The sequence below is a fragment of the Trachurus japonicus genome, chromosome 13 (assembly GCF_045865225.1).
Source record: "Trachurus japonicus isolate A0001 chromosome 13, Traja_1.0".
Taxonomy (NCBI): Eukaryota; Metazoa; Chordata; class Actinopteri; order Carangiformes; family Carangidae; genus Trachurus; species Trachurus japonicus.
Genome location: NC_140919.1, coordinates 25,283,478 through 25,300,119, shown reverse-complemented (window position 1 = coordinate 25,300,119; position 16,642 = coordinate 25,283,478). Strand labels below are relative to the sequence as shown.

General features: G+C 41.4%; 1 protein-coding gene across 3 annotated transcripts in view; it reads left to right on the top strand.

Moving 5' to 3' along the window:
• Positions 1-16,642, top strand: part of LOC146976026 (leucine-rich repeat and fibronectin type III domain-containing protein 1-like protein) — a 210,947-nt gene that overhangs the window by 34,962 nt on the left and 159,343 nt on the right. The gene's annotated exons all lie outside the window — the stretch shown is intronic.

The window sequence follows — 16,642 nt, the reverse complement described above, 5'->3', positions numbered from 1 at the left end:
TCTTGAAGCCATTTTTCCAAAAGAACCCTTTTTTCGGCTCCGGCTTGGGTTGCCATTTCTCTGTAGGTGGCAAAATACCAAAGACGCTGCTTAATGTCTGTTTTTTTTTTGTTTTTTTACATCGCCCACAGTAGGTTACTCCATTGTGTGTTGAAAAGAAACACATGCAAATGAGATGTTGTTGGTAACCTAACTGTCAGGTACACAAAGGGCTGTAGTGACAAAAGTACCCGTAATATATATATATATATATATATATATATATATATATATATATACATAATATGCAAAAGTGTTATGATCTGTTCGAAAGAGAGAGAGGCTTTATCTGGATTAGTCCTCACCACCAGGACTAAGGTTAGTGTGTCACAGAATGTGATGAACACTGGATTAATACTTGCACACACGCAGACATACACACACACACACACACACACACATCAAAAAAATATACATAACACAAGGTGGACCAAATGGAGGGATGAACCAGTGTGGGGTGAGGGTAGAGAGCGAGAGAGAGAGAGAATAGCGGGATTCTGTGCTGGGATTAAAGCAGGCACAGTCTGGACCTTTTGCTTTCCATTGATCCATCTATTCAACCAGCCATCCATTAATTCAGCAGCTCATCCAACCAGGGTGCTTGTTCTCTTAGCAATTTTTTTAAATGCAAAATTTATCGAGGGGTGCCCGGCAATTTCCATGACACTGGATTCAATGAAACCCAGACAGAATTCATGAATAGTCATTTTTCAAACTCCGTCCCTATTCCTTCTTCCTTTCGATTGCATCGGTATAGAAACAATCCGCATCAAAAAGTATTCTTTTTTAAATGGCAATTTTGAGATGAAAAGCACAAAGGAGTTTTATAGATTTCTCTTGGTGGCCCTCCTTCACACCAGCGCGACTGTTTTAAAGAAAGCAAGAGAGGCTGTGGGCAGGAGGACATGACGAGAGGCACACAGGAAGACAGCCTGAGAGAAAAGAAAATGAAGGCAGGAGACAGAAGGGGGGGGGGGTGCAGAGAGATTGACGAGACAAGAAAAGAAGGTGGTTGGTAGCCAGCTGTTTCTCCATGATGATCTCTTGCCTCTCCATGCTGTCACAGACACTCACAAACAGCATTTACCACTGCTGGATTATATGCCCTGTCGCAATATGAGGAAAGTTGCACAGAAATCATTCAGACGACCAGAAAGTGCCAGTCAAACTGACATATTTTTTTACAATGTGTGTAAAACAAACACACACAAACTCCCTTGTTTTGGAATACAAATGTCTGTGAGCCTTGACTGCTCCGCTCTCACCCGTCTCTCTCTCTCTCTCTCTCTCGTTTCCCTGCATGTGTTGTTGTATCCGTGTGCTTGTCAGTTTCCTCTTACTGCCACCTTATACATGTGCTTTATGTTATTCTCTGTACTCTCCTACGCGCGTATGTGTGTGTGTACCCGTGCTCTCAAGGAAAGAGCCAGTTATGGTGGAGCCTGGAGAAAGATCTAATTTTGCCGGTTCTGCTCTATTTCTCTGTATCTCTGTGGTGATTTCTGCTGTCCTGAGAGCCCTACAGGAAAGAAGGAACAGTAACAGCCTGAATTTCCATCACATGCGCACACACACACACACACACACACACACACACACACACACAGACAGTCTCGACCACTTCAGGTCGAGACCCAAAATAGGTCATGGGCCTATCCCTCGTGGTTCCCCACATGACAAAAAGAAGCAATATGCTTTAAAGGACCTTTTTTTAAAGGCAATAGACTAAACCTCCTAATTGGATTCTTTGCTGAAACACTTCTTTGACGCCTTAGTAAGAAAGATATGGTAAAAACACACACACACACACACGCACACACACACACACACACACACACACACACACACACACACACACAAATAAAATTAGTTTTGGGGAAAAAAGAAGCATGAGAGAGCCATGGGCAGTTCTTACATAAAAATAATTCAATCTCCTCCATGGTAACAGGGTGAGAATAATTTAGAGAGCAGAGTAGGTTGCACCGACTGTATTCAGCACCTGTTGCAGGAGCTTGAATCAGGACATTCCCAAGTATGAACCCAGTGGGCTGATGAAATGACCTGAGTCATCGAGTCAACAAGGCACTAGAGATGGCACCAGGATCTTTTTATTTTTGTTGTTGTTGTTTTTACCCTCAGATTCAATAGTGTGAGGCTGTTCTTTACAAATGGCAGCCACAGTGACACAGTGAATATGTCATTACGCACCATCCCTGATGGTGTTCTATTGCCCTGAGACGTAGTGAATTGGAGTGTCATAATACATCACAGCAAATCATATCCTCCAACGCAGGGCCCTTAATTCATGCATGTGGTGCATTGAACACCAAACCAAATGTTTTGGTCACAATCCACTAGGGATGTAACGATTCACTCAACTCACGATTCGATTCGAGTCACGATTTTTTGTTCACGATACGATTTTCTCACGATTCTTTTTAGATCAAAAATGAGCTACAGACAAATTATGACCTAATAAAATGATCTTTTATTCATAAGAGAAAGATAGTCTGAAAAATTCACCTTTCATTACAGATACACTGCACATCATCATTTATCACCTTTTATCACAAGTAAAACTGGTCTTATTTACAAATAGTCGTTCAATTAAAAAAGAAAATCTAATAGTTCATGAACCAATTTCATTGGTCGATTGGTCTGAGAAAAAAACAAACGAAATAAACATTTGGAGCCTAGGCTTGTCAAAATTAAATCAAAATCAATATGACTGAACCGTGTATGAAAGGTTGGAGGGCTTTTAATTTGAAGGGCCACATACAGGAAGTCGTGACACTGTCAGCTTTTTTTCTTCTTTTTTCTACACAGCAGGCCCCTGCGTTTTTTCAGATGTTGTTACAGACGTGTCTGGTTTGGAGACTAGTCCGACCATGGATCTATTATAAGATAATATTATACATCCATGACTCCGACGTGAATTCACGTCGGCCATCACTGCTGTTTTCAACGAGCCGCCGCCGTCTCAAAGCACTCACAGCCTGTCAGTTGGAGCTGCAGTCCGCTGCAGTCAGAGGCAGAGCCTCGCAGCGCTGCATGCTGACCAACTCACCTTATCTACTCTGTTTATTGGTGATAAACAGGCATAATGTCATTAAAACCCGTGTTGAATCCCGGACCCAACACTGCCAGACTCATAAGCAACGAGCGACGCGTGCGCGCGCGGGGGGGGTAGCACCGAGGGACAAGAGAGATAGAGAGAGAAAAGAGAGTGAATTGGTATGTGTGCGTGGCGGCGGCGTCTGGTGTCGAACAAATGAATCAACCAGTGACTTTTGAGATAATGTAAGTTACTTCTCACCAGAGACTTTGTTCTCACGCATCGCGATTTTTTTTAATTTTCACCGATGCGAGTCGTCACGCAAAGTATCGATTTTTAATCGACTCACGATGCATCGTTACATCCCTACAATCCACTGAACAATTTAATGCTGCACTTGCACAAATGCAATGGTAAACAGTTAAATCAAAGGAAATAAAAAAAAAAAGAAACTGGATTATGTGAGCAGAGACACACAGTGAATGCAGGTGAGGGGTCACTGAATGGTTGGATAAGCATGGAAATCATCAACACTACTGACTCCACAGGCACTGGATTGCATGCCAGTTCAGCACCTATAGAATAACCATCACCACTACCATATAACACTAAATGTATTTTGCAGAATAATGTCGAAGGTGCGCAGAAACTGTTCCAGTAAGGTGTTGGTCAATGCTGAAATCTGACACCTTAGGGTGACACCTTCATGTTCAAACTAATAAAATAAAAAAAAATAAAAAAACATGTTCTGTTATATTCTATTCTGAACTCTCTAACACCAACATTTGTTCACTCGTCCACCTCAACAAAATGAACAGGGACAGAGCACTTGCAGCACAAATGCTGTGTTCAGAGAAATCTCAAATTGAAAGTGTTCCACCCCCAGCATGGACTGATATCAGAAAGGATGGAGCGCAAGATTGATTTTGTTACACTAAATTTTTAGGCTGAATTGAGATAATGCCCAAAAAAAAATCCTCAAACAATAGCTCTGCTGCATGTACAGTACAGTACCGTATGTCAGTCGTTTGACAAGTTGTACTTTAAGAGTGAGGGTCATGGACATGTTGTGCTTACGTTCTCACACTGCAGCTGAACTTGCTTACTTACAAATGAATATACCATTTCCATGAAGCTCTACACACCTCGACGCATGCAAATCCCAGAAGGGCTGATTGTTGGTATGGTACTGACAACCACTCAGAGTGGTTTAGATGCCCACTGTAGTATTCAGTTGGAACAGACGCTGAACCTTGTGACCCCTGTCTGCTTGCATTATACTTGTGTTTTATTTATGTATATGCTAGTCATTGTGTGGAGAAAGTAGCTTGCATAAAGGGAAAGTTGCACTTGGTAAAGTACATACAGTGCTGACAATGTGTGTGTGTGTGTGTGTGTGTGTGTGTGTGTGTGTGTGTGTGTGTGTGTGTGTGTGTATGATTGTAGAGGTGCACTGCAAATCATCACCTCAAACCTCAGCCAAAAATAAACTGTAACAATATAAACTCTCAGGATGAACTCCTCGAGGTGAGAATTTATTTAAACACTGTGGATACAGGCTGAATACAGAGCAGCAACGTAAACACTGCTGCTGCATAATTTATTTATTTATTTGTATTGATGTTTGGTACTGAATGAACCAGTGGAGACAGACAGTGGCAAATCTCTTCTGCTCTTCCCATGCAAACCCTCACGTTTGTCAGTTTTTATACTGTTAGGCTCAGTTGCCATTCTAAATATTCACTTTTTTTATAGGATTTAAGGGTAGGGGGTTTCACATAAATGATGTCTGTGCATCACAGAAGGAGTCCTGTTTTCCTGAACCAGGGTGTATGCACAGTGATCTAAATCTTAGCACACTTGTATGTGACAAGTTTCTCCAAATGTGGTGACTGGTGGCAGCAGCACAGTCCTGGCACAGATTGAATACATTATCAGTATTACACCATTTTCACACATTTACTCACTCACACACACACGCATCAATCTGTTACAAAGCCGCACTATGCAAAATTTACCACTAGAGCAGAACAGACATGGACACACACACCCCGACACATGCACATGCATTTATCCGTTAGAGAGCTATTCACAGCCTTGTATCTAGCCCATAGTACTGGTTTGGCCATGCATTTGATTCAAGGGAAAGTGTGAAATTTGGCAAAGAAAATATTGCCATAGCCCTGCAGGCAACCACGTGGTTGCTAAGGCAGCAATGGCATTTCCTCTGTGCTCTCTATCTGAGAGAGAGAGAGAGTGAGAGAGATGTCACATGTGTCTTTACTCAATGTGACGGCAGGCAGTGCATATTCAAATATCACACCACACTCCTGTGCCTTCACACACACACACATATACACACATGCTCACAAACCAAAATTCCCTGGTGTGTGAGGACAGGCTGGCTCTGACAGCATGGGCTGCTGCAACTCTGTTTCTCACTCACTATCCCACAGTGTCTGTCTTCCTCTCTTCACTTTCACGCCCCGCCTCCATCTCTACCCATCCTTTCTCTCCTGTAGGTTTCTATTTTTCCTGCAGCGGTGAGTGGATGACTTCTCTCATCCCCTCTATTCTGCCCTGCCCTTTTTCGTTCTGAAAGCCCTCTCCAGTGGTATTATTGTGGTTGTGAAAGGTTTTGGAACGACAGTTGTTGCAATGAGACTGTTATAAATATGTCTTTATGTCTGCAGGGAAACAGGTCCTATTATTACCAGCCCTTGCTGTGTTAACAGCTGTACAGTAGGAGCCCTTGCAGACGCTTCTCATTTCTATCACAGACCTAAGTAGGCAGAGAAAGAGCAAGACAGCAAGCCTGACTAGACTTGTAGTCATTATGGATGAGCCTGAAGCTGCTTGTCTGCATGTTGTTTTGAGAATCAAGAGAAGTTCAGCACCAGAGATCTGTATGGTCGGGCAGTCGCTGTCAATGATCAGTGTTAAACAGTGGCATAACCAGGACATTTCAACTGGAGAGGCTGAGGCACAGGGGACCTTAATGAATGGAGGATCATTAGAAGATGTAAAGACATTCAACTTATGTACAAATAAATCAAAGCTAATTTGCAAAGCTCACATTAGCATCTATTTGTGTTAAACATAAGATGCCACGCTGCCATATTGATATGATAGATATCAGGCTTTATTAAAAAGGTTATCAATGAGGATAACTGTCTGATTTAGACATTAGTCAAAGAAAATGGCAAACTATTAGGAGATCAGGTGTCATTAGCCATGTTTCCATCCAAAGTGATTAAAATTACTGGGAAATGTGCATTAAAAAAATTTGAATCCTGTGTGTTTCCATTAAAAGTATGGACTTTGGACTCCCCCCCAATTTGAACACAGTAGTGAGATTTAGCGCATATGCTAATTACTGTCACAACATGACCTGTCCGTGTGCCCATGTGTGTGTAAGTGCGTGTGTGTGCCAGCGCGCGAGAGAGAGTCCCGGCCGCCAGACTCGTTTATTAATTGTCTCCTTTTGTAGTTTTATTGTCTGTTGGTTTCTGTTTGGATACGTTCCAATTTATGTGCTGAGTTTTGTGTTTCTGGTGTTTTCGTTTTTGTTCAAGTGCGCTACGTCACACTTAATTCAAACATAACTGTTTCCATCCCTAGCGTATTTTAGTTTGTGCGAATCAGGGGATTTTAGTTCGAATTATGGTGTTTCCATCATAATTTTCTGATGCTATGCATCTAGATCATATAAACACGCTGATGGAAACATTGCTATTGTTGATTGACCAGATTTTGCTTCCACTAGCCTATCGTGTTTCTAAAACTGATCAACCTCCTATCACAGTGCGGTTGAATGCCTGTCACAGTGTCTTCAGAAGAGGCAAGACATTAATCTGTGTAAAGTTGCACGGTTTAAATGCTGATAGTTAGCCTAGCTGTTTCTCAGCTTGAAATCTTCCGAGTACAAAGAACTCAACCCAAAACAAATTAAATATTCAACACTTAACAATTTATATCCATTTATGGAAGCAAACAGTAGTTTGCTCTGCCGCAGACTTTTGGGATGCACATCAAGAAGTTCTGAAATATGGCTAAAGGCAACAGCAAGCTACTTTTTTACCAAACAAATTTCATGTCTCAGCACTGATGCAAGAAAAGAAGAAAATCATGTTTAAAGCATTTTAAAATTAATTCCTAAATACAAAATGACAAATTAGACTTTACTCTGTGGTTTTTGTGAGTCCAGTGTTTTATCTGTTTGTGATAAACTCTCATCTTACTGAAGCCAACCCTCCCCAGCCAAATTCCAGACAGTAATTACTTCAAAACTCCAAAGCGGTGTCTGAGGACCCTGTAGAAGAATCAGAGTCATGATGAGTGTGGGACCCATTGGGATGGCTTGAATCTCACCATGTGTTCTGCCCTCCTGGGTGAAGCTTTTCACTGACAGGTGTAAAGAAGCAGCTGGTGATGTGAATGAGAGTAGACAGAAGCCTGTCAACAACATCCCCAGGCCAACAGAGGGAGTTAGCAGTGACACAGGGTGCAGCACATGGGGAACTGGTCAATATAGACCAGGAATGAAATTATTAAATGCAGGTGTATCACAGCTGTCAAACTGTCTCTCTTGGCACTGGATTTACAATTCAGTTGTTAAAAGAGATAGATGCATAACCGCCAATGTCTGTTTAAGATTAAGATTTTGGGTTTGATATATTTTAGTTATTAAAGCAGAAGTAAGCGATCTGGTCGTTTTGGCTAACTTCTTGTCAGCCGATGGAGTTCAGTTAGCAGTCCCCGTCCTCGTCCCTACGTCACCACATTCACGCGCATCCCTTGGCTGCACACACAGAGAGGACCGCCCCTTTATGCCGTTCTCTCTCCTCATTGGATAAAGGTTGTAGGATACAAGGAAAGTTTTCTCCTCGGCTTACAGCAGAGCAGAGTGACTGACAGACCCGTGTTTCAGACCAAACACTCTATATAAGTGATTCCCGTCAGAAGATATAACTATTTAAGACTTATATTAACACAAACATTCCGCTTACTTCTGCTTTAAATCTACGTAAGTAAAATCCAAAATGGTGTCTCAGATTTCATTATAAAGACTTCGAAAAAAAAAGGCATCTTTGCACAATGCTGCATTATTAATGTTAGTTTCCATGGTGCCCTCCAAAAGGTACAAGCTCAGCTCAGATTATATGATAATACATATGAATTTACTCTTAAGTCAAAGTGTGAATACAATTGTCTTTTGTCTAATTGAAGCATACACAATTACATAATTCATGATCAGTGTGTCCGTGTAATGAAACAATGACACTCCTAAGGAGTATCCCAAATGACGACAGATGAAGATTTGATTCTGCACTTTGGTGTGCTGTTAACAAGAAGTTGAGACACTTAACTGAATGTCTCGAACACAAAGAGCCTTTCAGAGATGCTGTTCCTTTGTTATCCAGTCAGACTGTCACTGAGCTGATTTGATCTGAACTGACAGTCCATGTGCGCACAGCAATCACGCATAGGTCCACGGTTAAAACCACCTAGTGCAGCTCAATACAAAAAGCACCCCATAAGCCAACATATGAAAACGCATCTTGCCACAGGCATAAATCAATTAATGCATCATTGTCAGAAGATAATTGAAGTCTTCACACGGAAGTGTCCTCAATCAGCTGCACAGAGAGTTCGCACACACCTCTAAATCTGTTCATTGATGAACATACTGAGGAGGGGTAGACAGAGACCACAGTGGTCATCTGCCTGCCAGATTCACCATTGGCTGGACTCCTATAGCTCTGGACTTCAGTGCCTCCACACAGACATTAGTCAAAGCCTGACAGCCGGAGGGATATTGTTTTCAGGTTGTCCGTCCATCCATCCCATTTATGTGGACAGGATATCTCAGTAAAACCTTGACAGAATGTATGCAGATTTAGTGTAAATTCACTAAGTCACTCAAGAGTGATCTGATTACATTTTGGTGGTCAAAGATCACAATAACAGTACAGTAGCCCCATACAAGTGTGGCAGGTGTTGGCCTTGTGAATACAACAATTTCTGTGTCTAAAGGTCAAAGGTCAAGGTGTCTTCACAAAGCATGCTGTAGGCTGTGTGAACATGGTACTGACCAAATCAAGTGTTCTGATGAAGGTATACAATGATTAGATGGTGGTTTGCTACTACTCTGATGATTTTAGCTTTGCAATTAAACTGATGATCAATACCTGACTTAAATTTCTAAAAAAAAAAAAAAAAGTAGTGGAGCCCCTGATTTATGAAACAAAGTACTGCAAATGACATTGTATGACACAATGCATCCATGAATGAGTACAACATATTCATCCTGAGCCTCGGGCGTTTTCCAGCAGCAGGTTCATCATTTAAATTATAGGAGCTTATACATCTGCAGGCTGTAAGCCCCATCCTTATCTCACTGTAATTTAATGTTTGGTGATGGACTTGCTTAATATTTAATAACACATATGGTTTCATGAAGGCCTCAATGCAGGGAGATTTTATCCAGTATGTCCTCTACTATTCCCTCAGTCCATCTCTTTCTCCCTGGGCATTTATATTGTGATGTAGGAAGATTTATCAAAGTGTCAGCTCTCAGTGCTCTCAGGCTTAGCTAGACTTAGCGGAGAGCCTATCACGCACACATGCATATGCACACACACACACACTAAAAAACACATTGTCGACGTCCAGTGTTATGCTGCCGTATAAATGTAAGTGGTTTTAGAAGTGATCAAGGCAGTTGCAGACATATACAAAACATGGGCGCTGATGAGTGATGTATTAAAGTGGGCTTTTAAGCTATCATCTCCCTCTTCTCCCTCCACGTGCTCCATTAGCACCGTGCTGTTTAAGGTTTTGTGACAAAATAATCAAAGCTGAGACAAATACACACATATGGTTACAGCAAGTGTGTGGCGTCAACACAGCTCTCTGCAGAACAGCACCTTTTATGTGTTTGTAAACAGCACTGACAAGTTTTGCGGGTGGAGCCGAACCGATGGCAGAGACTGACAGTCAGCGCTGTCAGGTGTCAGTTTACACACATAAATATGGATTAATCAGACACACAAAAAAGAAAAACCAGACTGTGATTATTTTAATGGTTTGTCAGCAGACGACAGGTCAAATCAGTGAATAATTGAATGGTGAGGGAGCAGAGTCTGGTCTCCCCTGTAAGACATCCTCAAACATTGTTTTGTAACACAACAATATTATGTTTGTCCCGAGGTTTCGGTTTGTGCTCATTCACAGTATAAACTAAATGTCATATCACAGCTAGAATATTACTGTATCATTGCATAAATACTGAGTATAATAGCAATTCTCTATACTAAGGTTGGTCAGTTTTGTTTACCATTATGAACTGGTTGTGGTTACTTATGTGACTCAATTATTGTTTTTAATTACATCATTGATTTTGCTTTTGTATATGATACGCATTGGAGACCTCATCACTCCACTGTGTCAGTGTAGTGACTTCAAGCACTAAACATCCACATTGGTTTCAAAAGGCATCTTTGACTTATAGAAGCCTATAAAAACACTTGAAATTTAATTTCTCACCTGAAGAGACAGATTTCAAAAGGGGCCTGACACAAAAAATACCATACCATTTTTACAATTGTCAATTTAAACATACACTGAGTGAGCTCATGCACACCCCTAGGAGGTCTTATCCACAGGTGCATAGGGGAAATCAAGAACAAAATAACTTCCCGCACACTGTTAACCTGCAATAGGTATTTTACTCCTGGACAAAGCAACGTTTCAGACGATGTGACCTTCGTCAGGAAGAGTGCAGGAAGTTCTTTTGTTCTACCAATGACTGAATGTGATAGAGCGCTTTATATTCCACAACCTCAAAACATAGTCTCTTCTAACACACATACACACACACAAGACACAGCGGCCGAGACAGCAGGTGATGAGAGAGAAAATTGAGCTGCTATGGGAGCCCAGAACAAAAGTACAAAATCGCCTTTTCTGTGGAAAATAGGACAGTGGCGTGAAGTGTCGCGGGGGCTGCCAGTGTGGGAGTTGTACGTGTGTTGCTTTAACTTTCATCCAGTTTATTCCATTTGATAATAAACAACAAAGCTGCTGAATGTAACACTGCAGTGGACTTTCACCAGTGACTCTTACTGCATCCGTCCATCTCAATTATCACAATAGTCAAAATGTAGACATTTTTGTTGAAGATCTGTCAGTAAGCTTTGGTAGTATATTTAATTTTTAAACAGCATCTTCAGTCTCTACTGTATTTCAAACAGATGGAAAAACACAATTGCGGGGTGAAAAAGTGGCATAATTTAGCATGAACTGTAGCTATGGGGGTTTCTCTAAAACTGAAGGTATTTGGTGAAATGACAGCATGTGGTTTTCATGGTGCAAGGTGCAGGTGGTACATCCCCTGCACATAACCTCTGGGGGCTCTGACTCTGACATTGCAGTCGACACTGCAATGGCTGGGGAATGTTCCATTAAAGCACAATCTGCAATTTTCATGTTTCATATTTTTACACTAAAATAAACATGATATAAGATGTCAAGTAATGAGGATTAAAGTTGACAATATATGTCATTGTTAAATTCCCCTGAGTTCCTAGATTGAATAAGGATTGAATTGCTTAAGGAAATACCTAGCCTCTCAAACCAGCCTGCACACAGCATACTTGTAGCTGACTGATAAGCACAGGTTGTGAGACAGTTTTGAGCTCAACGGCAGTGTCCAGGCATTTTCAGCTTCCTTCTGCACGAGAATTTTTTTCCCCTACTCCATGTACAGTTAGGATTAAGTATGTACTTAACAGATTTTGGACAGATGAAGGGTAAAGAAGAAAAAAAAATCACTGCTTGATTGAGCGCCCCATCAGTTCGAGTGTGACCTTGTGCAGTGGCCGCTTAGACAAGCCGAGAGGGAGATGGAGCTCTCAGCTTATGTAAGTGGTGTCACATTTGGAATTTGCTCCAATGCTAACAGGACTGGCATGGTGTGGTCCCCTCTGATGGATGAGCCTGTAGCCCCTCTAGTGTGCTTGTCTTGTTGCTGTTGCTGAGTGGTGTGCATGTATGAAAAGGACACAACGGATAAGAGAAGTGTGTGTGCGTCTGTGTGCTTTGTCAGATATATACATGTGTGCGAGAGTTGCCTGCAGACATCCAGAAGAAAGCAGAAAAATATGTTAAGGAAGGGCAGAGGAGGAGGAGGGAAGAGTCAGAGAGAAGGAAGGTGACAGTGGGTGGAGAGAGATCAGACATCATGTATGATCTATGAGCGGTTATGAAATCCTCTCTATACAGCAATATTTTTCATCTGTACGTCCCTTCAAGGTTCAGGGTTTAAAGAGAAGCTATGCAGGATTTTTCTCGTGGCTATGCTACATTTTTACCCAAATTAAAAAGCTCCAGAGTAATTGTGATAGTTAACTACATGACTTGTGACTTGTTACGAGTAAGAATGGAGGCTCTCTGCCCTCACCTGGCGTCTCATGGCTGAAAACCAACCGTACCTGGTCGCCGCCCCGATGTCCCAGCTCTCGTCTCTGCAGCACTGCGACAAAACGCGCTCTGTAACCCATAATCTTTTGTAAATGACAGTTAAGACTACACAAACATACACATCGTAACATTGTATATGTTATATAATGTTATCCACCGCTCCATATATTGATTTTTCGTCCGCTTTGTTGTAAACAAATGCACATGACCAGGTGGAGGGTTGGCAAAACAGCGGAAAAGCGACCAGACTTGCATAGTTCCTCTTTAAAGTGGCCTCGGACTGCCACTCAGTGATACCCACAGGGTCTACAATTCACTGGATGTATCCTTTGTATACATCCCACACAGATGTATACATCCCACACTGGTCACAGTAGAGGTTAAATTAAAACCATCTGTAGTAACACACTGTATCTATGTAATGTTTTATTTTTTTCACAAATTGTTGGGTAGATCTTTATCAACTGAAAAAGAACCAATAACTCCTACTGCAGCCCCAAATGCAATGTTAAAAAACTTTATCCCTTCAAGAAAAGTAGAAGGAAGTCATCAAATCATGTGACTAATGAGAACTGCTTTCTTAGCTTTAACGACTCCAGCTTTGATAGAAAGGGTTGAAACGTAATAAATCTGACGGCACAGTTTTATCACTCATTCAAACATGGCTTTGGGGCTTCTGGGATGTCTCCGTTTTAATTATAACACATATGCACTCAGAGGCTGAACTTTCGGAGGGTGATAGCATCCCATAATTTTAGCTTCTCATCATTCTCCCATGATAGACATCAGGCAACTGAAAGTAAAATACAGGCTACATGCTTATCTCTTAAAATTCCCTAGCCATCTTCTTAAAGCCTGTATGTGCAGGGAGATCATTGGTGATACAATCAACCAGAAACCCATAATAACAAACATCCTCCTGTTTCAGTGATTGAAATAAATTAGCAACAACGAATGAAAGAGCTCAATAAGTTCAAGATACAGCAAGCCTGACTGAGAGAAGAGTTTCTTGTCACAGCAGACCTGCAGACTTATATGGCAGTAAAGGTGATGAAAAGCAAACCCACCATTATCTGTCAAAGTCGGTCTTACTTCTGACCAAAAGATGTTATCACGGCATCAAGGACACAAGGCCTGTGGTGACCACAAACCTGGAGACCCAAGATGCAGATAAGAAAGGAGTTTACAGTGCTGTGTGATGTATTTTAAGTGCAGTTAAAGCATGATGCAGCAAGAAGCAAATAGCAATTTACTGCATTAACTACATCTGCTGAGAGCTCCCAAGGCCACTGTGTAGACAAACAGGCTGAGTCTGAGGACTTAATATGCACTGAATTCCACCGTTTACTGCCGCTTTAGTGCTTTCCTATATTTCTGACAAATTTGCTGTGCAAATGTGCGTGTGTGCTACAGGGTGTTGTGTGAAAGAGATATTTTGATCTGTACCTCGAAATGCATCTGTTGCGGTGCACAGTGTTTTATTTAACAAGAAAGCTATAATGGGTGAGATGCTATGGATTGCCATTAGGAGGAAGCTTGCTGAAGATGGGGAATTGGGAGCCGCCTTAATCATTTTTTCCCATATTCCCCAAAGAATGTGTTTGTAGCATGTGCAGCTATTTGTCCTTTAATGTGAGGAGCAAAATAATAGATTCTTGTAATTAAGACAGAGGGACATTAATATATATTGGAAAAAAAAACAAAAAAAACAGGTGGTTTATTGAATCACATCTCGTTCTTTCTTACAACTTCATTTTTTGTTTTACTACCCTTTATAAAACTCACTGGGATCTCATCACAATTATCTGGATGAATTTAATTGATGTGAATCACAACTGCAGAAGGCACCCCCCATTTCCCTTGGGGACTTTGTCATTTTATTCAAAAGGAAATGAAAAGCAAAACGTTCTACTCGCTCTCCACCTCAACTGCATGAAATGATCTTCTCTGTCTTAGCTGTGCCTTTCACAAAACACGAAGATGGTTAATTACATTTTAATGATTTAATGAATTGTCTAATAGAAAGCTGCTCATGTCCCCAGTAATATCTCTAAATGTGTTTAAAAATGCATGTGGCATGGACTGTTATTTCCAATTATCTGTTTCATTGACTGTGTTTTAAACACACACACCCACCCACCCACACACACACACACACACACACACACACACACACACACACTGACACAACACCCTGTATATATCTTCCATGGCAATGAGAATATTGCTATTATGGCATGGGTGATGTATTGTGTTAATTAGATTTAGGCCTATGGTTCATATCCAGTCTCAAATGTGGGTAATGGATGTGAGCAGACTGTTGTTTTCTGGTGCCACTGATACAACATCCAGTTTGTCACATATTAATAATATTCATACTGTGCTTACAGTAGGTGGGCTGCTTAAATATCACTTTCCCACATGAGTTATGGCAATGATACATTGTGGGAACATGAGTCAGAGATGTTTTTATGTGGAAGATGCTTTAGAAATGTACCATCCAAGGATTTAGTATCAAGTTGTGTGCATTGTCACCAGTTTTCCATTTAATTTCTATAAACTAAATGTGGAGGTCAAACCATAAGGGTCATCATCTCTAGATTAGCAGCGTTTTTTCTGTGGGACAAAAGTGTCCTTAGGGTATGGGGACTGAGTTGCTCTACCAAGTAATGGAGTTGGAGGACTTGCAATCTCCTTATAAAGTGAAGCTGAGCTTAGCAGTGTGATTGGAGGTGGTTCAGTGCAGCAGCTGCTTTTACGTGGAGCCCATAGCATACTGTGGAGATAAAGAGGGAGCTGAGGTCGGTGTGCAGCTCTCACTTTACCAGTCAATCTATACAATCAAATCATGAGCGTTGAGTGGTGACTGAAAGGATGAAATCACAAGTTAAGTGGCTGGAATGGCCCAGCTTTGTAGGGTGCCTGGCATCTTAGAGACAAGGTGGGGTCTTGGATATCTGGGAATAAGTCAGATCTTTATAAAGACATGCACTAGCGACAGGTGGTCAGTGTGTCCTGGTCTGGTATCCTGGGCACATTTAGGTGGAAAATGAGCGATGTAAAAAATATGGAAGGATTAAATAAACTAACTAACTAACATGGGAGCGATTTGGGAGCCTTGAGTTGGACTGGCAATGTGGCTGCAGGATATGGGTTTTGCTAAAGTGGCAGCTGAACAAGGTGGCATTAAAAGCATAGATGGACTGTGAGATGGATTGCGTGGATGAAACTGAATTCCTGTTGTTGTGCATCGCATAAACACCTCATGGCACATGGTTGTTATCCACTGACACTAATGGCCAAACCATAGAGAATATAACTGGCTATTGTCCCTGTTTTCACCCAGATCAAGTCACAGTAGTTTTTCAGCAGAGAGCTTTATGCGTTATGTAGGTGGAAGTCGAGGGGAAAATAGGTTGCAAATAAGATTCTGATAGCAAAGCCGGGTAATTTAGAGAATACAGGGGAAGACTCATGAACTGCAAGGTGACTCTTAATGGTACAATATGTAAGAAATCCAAAGCAACTGGCTGTAAAATCATCCTAATATGTCACAGAGACTCAGGTATAATGGTCATATAACATACTGAACTCACCAACAACAATCCTACAGCCAAAATATTTGCATTAAACATTTTTTTTTTGCAGACCGCAAATCATGTTTATGTTTGAATTTCTATGGTTGGCATGTGTCGCCACCCAGCACTTTCTCACAGTCACAGCGTCAGTGGCATTTCAGCCTCCGGGTTGCCAGTTAGCTTCCACTGAGCTGCAAATACGGCTGGGAGATAAAAGGAGATCGTGAAAAAAAAGATTGTTTTCTATTATCGGTTATTATGGTCATATTTCCTTGATCACACGGTAGAAATAAGTGGCTTGTCGCTCTGCCGTTTGATACACAGTTTGCTGTTGTGAGCATATAGCCTAGTTAGTTTGAGCTACAACTAAAGCTAAAGCTAAAGGGAAGGATTACAAAGTGAAAGTTAGAAAAGAGGGAGGAAATGTGGCGAAATGGAGCCGATGGTAAATGAAGTGATTGTGAACGTGTGGAGCGGTTCATGAGCT